This window comes from Euphorbia lathyris, chromosome 7 (genome assembly GCF_963576675.1).
Source record: "Euphorbia lathyris chromosome 7, ddEupLath1.1, whole genome shotgun sequence".
Classification (NCBI taxonomy): Eukaryota; Viridiplantae; Streptophyta; class Magnoliopsida; order Malpighiales; family Euphorbiaceae; genus Euphorbia; species Euphorbia lathyris.
This window is the reverse complement of record NC_088916.1, coordinates 22,891,002-22,895,778: the sequence shown is the minus strand read 5'-3', so window position 1 is coordinate 22,895,778 and position 4,777 is coordinate 22,891,002.

Sequence of the window (4,777 nt, the reverse complement as noted above, 5' to 3'; positions counted from 1 at the left end):
GTTGTAGAAAGGAAGAACATAACCTTGGTTGAAATAGCCAGGACAATGCTGAGTGAGCATAGGCTTCCAAAGTACTTTTGGGGAGAAGCTGTTAACACAGCGTGCTATATTCTTAATAGGGCTCTTGTTAGACCTATACTAAAGAAAACCCCCTATGAACTTTGGAAAGGACGAAAGCCCAACATTGGATACTTTCGTGCCTTTGGCTGTAAATGTTTTATTTTAAACACCAAAGATAGCCTAGCTAAGTTTGACTCAAAAGCTGATGAAGCTATCTTTTTAGGCTACTCAACAAACAGCAAAGCATACAGAGTTTTCAATAAACGAACTCAAGTTTTAGAAGAGTCAGTACATGTTGAGTTCGACGAAACTAACCCTGCAGGAAGATATCTACCGCTGACCGAGGATGATCCACACTCAGTACCCGCTGATCAAGATACAGCCGCTGAGTCATTCCCTCAAGGGCTGACCAAAGGTAAAAGTGAACCTCAAATTGTTTTCACTGACCAATCTATACCTGCAGAGACTGTTGAAACACAGACAGCACACGACATCAATCTACCAAAGGAGATAAGGATACCAAGAGGACACTCAGAGAGTGCCATTCTTGATGCCGCTGAGAATACCCTGATGACAAGAAATCAACTCAGGAGATACCTCAGCAACGTAGCCTTCGTCTCAGTTCAGGAACCTAAGAACTTTGTTGATGCTGAGGAAGATGAATTCTGGATGAGCGCAATGCAAGAGGAACTTGACCAATTCAGAAGAAACGATGTATGGGAGTTAGTGCCACATCCAAGGAGTTAGAAGACCATTAGAACAAGATGGGTCTTCCGCAACAAGCTGGATGAGCAAGGAAATGTAGTCAGGAACAAAGCAAGGCTTGTATCTCAGGGCTACAGTCAGCAAGAAGGTATTGACTACGGTGAGACCTTTGCCCCAGTGGCAAGGCTAGAGGTTATTAGAATTTTATGCGCTTATGCAAGTTATATGAACTTTAAACTGTTTCAAATGGATGTTAAGAGTGCATTCCTTAATGGAGTTATAAACGAGGAAGTTTATGTTAATCACCCTCCAGGGTTTGAGGATCCTAAGTTCCCAAACCACGTTTATAAACTCAAAAAGGCTCTGTACGGCCTCAAGCAAGCACCACGTGCTTGGTATGAGAGGCTGACCAGTTTCCTGCTGACTAGAAACTATGTCAAAGGCAAAGCTGATACAACCTTATTCATTAAGAGAAAGGGTAAAGACACCCTATTGGCTCAAATATATGTTGATGATATTATTTTCGGTGCTACTAATGAGTCAATGTGCAAGGAATTTAGCAAGCAAATGCAGACTGAGTTTGAAATGTCAATGATGGGAGAACTCAACTTCTTCCTTGGACTTCAAATCAAACAAGGGAAAAATGGCATCTTCATCAGTCAAGCTAAATATGCCAAGGAGATATTGAAGAAATATGATCTTGAAAATTGCAAGCCAATATCTACTCCTATGGGCACTGACACTGTCCTTTGCGCTGACAAGAATGGTAAGTCGATAGACAGCAAATTGTATCGAGGTATGATAGGCTCTCTACTTTACTTAACAGCAAGTAGACCGGATATTCAGTTCTCAGTATGCTACTGTGCTAGATATCAATCTAACCCTAAGGAATCTCATTACATAGCTGTAAAAAGAATCCTTAGATATTTGCAAAGCTCAGTGAACGCAGGTTTATGGTATCCCAACACTCATGGTTTTACACTCGTTGGATACATTGATGCTGACTATGGACGAGACAAGCTAGAACGGAAAAGCACCTCTAGAGGATGTCATTTTTTAGGAAGCTGTCTTGTATCCTGGTTCAGCAAGAAGCAGGCGTCAGTAGCCTTATCTACCACTGAAGCTGAGTACATTGTTGCTGGACACTGTGTTGCTCAAGTCCTATGGATTAAGCAACAGCTTGAAGACTATGGTGTTCAAACAAAGACAATTGAGGTCAAATGTGACAACAAAAGTGCAATTGATCTATCCAAGAACCCAATTCAACACAGCAGGATGAAGCATGTCAGCATAAGACATCACTTCATTAGAGACCATGTACTCAAGGGTGAGATAAAGCTGACCTACGTCCCAACGGATGAACAGCTTGCGGATATCTTCACAAAGCCACTGGCTCGTGAGCAGTTCAGCATACTGAGAGAAGCCATTGGTATGTTTAATCCTCTTTAGTAAATTCCAGCTCTTAATATATATTCATGCTGAGTGAATTAACATGCTGAGTGATCTATTATTTGCTGAGTGAATAGATGTATGCTGAGTGATTAATGTTGAATGAATGAATATCACATACTGAGCAAACATTGGCACCGAGTAGTTATCTCAAGCTAAGAAATCATCCGTTTGCATAAAACTGACCACTCAGAATATAAAACGCCTAGTATTTTAAACGCTGAATATAAGATCCGTTGCATTTAATGCTAGAGCACGCGAATAGCCACCTAGGATGACGTATGCGCCGAATGTGTCATCAAAGCCAGGATCATTGTCGGTTGACAATCCCAAGGCAAAACTGACACATGGATTCGATAAGATCCACTTTTCACCGCTATAAATAATGGGTAAATCCCCATTGTTATCTCTTTACGCTTACCGAATTTTCTGGCATAAGCATTCTCTCTCTAAAAACTCTCAAAACTTCCCAATCTTTCTCTAAAACTATGACTAAGGTTTCCGTTAACATCTCTGGTGCCGGTCATCCTAAGACCAGTTCCGATGAACCTTCCAGGCAAACTACTTTGCCTGAAGCTACAAAGGTCACTACGCCGAGCAAAGGCAAAGTTGGCCAAGCCACCTCCTCTAAGGGAAAGCCGACCAAGGTCAAAACCTACACCAAAGTCTTCGCAGACGTTAGAGAGTGGAAAATAGACTTCTCACGATGGTTCTCTGAGGCCTTCGTAACAACCGAGCAACCATTCTGTGAATGGATATCGAAGAATGGCTGGACCGAGCTGTTCTCCATTAGAGATCCCACTTACCCTGACCTAGTAAGGGAATTCTACCACAACTTACGGGTTGCTAACGATAACCAGGACTACCTAGTAACCATGGTAAAGGAGAAAACAATCTTCATCAACCCTACCTACCTTGCCAATTTGCTTAAATTGAAAAATGAGGGAACAAAGATGAGGAGAACTGGTGATCATGAAGGAACTGGGTATGTAGCCACCTTCTGCAAACCCCCTGGCCATTCTGGAGAAATCTTAAGTTCATCAATGGGCCAGCACCAAAAGATGGCACACTATCTGCTGACCAATTACATCTACCCCAAGATTAATTACACTAGCTCAGCGACAAATTTCGAGCAATGCTTCATATGGCATATGCTGACCTACAAGCCCATCAATATGCCAGTTTTCTTAATTGCTGGCTTTCAGAGGAGCACTGGAACTCTTAGGCTGGGCTCACTCATAACCAGAATCCTCAAAGACCATCAGGTTGACCTGTTCGAGGAAACTGAGGCCCAACCGATTAAGAAAGGCAAACATGCTGATGAGGAGACAACTGTCCCAAAGAAGGGCAAAAGGACAAAGGCTCTAGCTGCCCGAAAGAGGAAAGCTGTTGGGACTCCTTCAAAGAAGGCCGAGCCTCAAGGCAAGAAGCTAAAGTCAGCTTCTCAAAAAGGTCAGGAGAGACCTAAGTCAGCCGAGAAGCGAAGCAGGCAAGATGAGCCTGAAATAGAGGCAAGAACAGGTGCTGATGAGCAACCTCAAAAGAAGAAAAAGTCTTCAGAACTGACCTCTATTGATGCTATCCCCACTGACATCATTGTTCCTGATGATTCTCACTTCACACAATATCAAGGAACTGAAGCTGAGCATCAAGAAGATGATGTGGAACTGGATGATCACTTCATCACTCAGGTGGAAGAAGAATTAGATAACTCAGATCAGGATGATGAGGAAGAAGAAGAAGAAGACAACGATCAGGATGACGCTGAGGAAACAGCGAGTGAAGAGGAAGTTGCTGACCCAACTAACACTGAGTTGGCTGCAGATAAAGTACAAGTACAAGCTAATCAGCCCGATGCTGATCAAGAAGAAACTTCTCCTTCTCACTCAAGAGAATCTATCCAAGCTGATCCCACTCCTCCTCGCAGAAGAAGATTAGTAAAGGCAAGTCAGAAAACAGTCATCGATCTCCCTGTTCAAAAGCCGACTAAAGATCCTTCTTCTCTGAAGCTGAAGTTTTTCAATAAGCAAACCCCTTCTTCTCAACAAGCTTCTCTTGAAAAGCAAGCCTTTGTTTCTTCACAAAAGGAACAAGCTGACTTGAATGTTTCCGCTAACTCAACGAGCCAAATCGAGCAAGTTCTCGTCAATACTGCTGCCCCAAGCACTGTGCTGACTCAGAATATTCCTGCACCAATCATCACTGACAGCATTCAGATTACTACTTCACCGACCATCACTACTGCCGATCAATCCTCTCTTCCAGAAAACCAAGTACAACTTGAAAACACACTTCCATTCACTGACCCTGTCATAACTCTGACTCCTCCACAAACTGGTCATACTGAGGAAACTAGGCAACATGATGATGAATCCCTCAACTATCTGCATGCCACCGAGTCTGGTAGAAAACTCATCAACTCGGTGCAGTCATTAATTAAGGACATTCATCAATCTGTTGAACCTACTGCTGGGTCTAGTAACAATGCATCAACTCAGCTGTCCCAGGTCACTCAGCTCTTAAATGAGGTTAAAGGACTGAAGGATCTGCTAAGTGATATGAT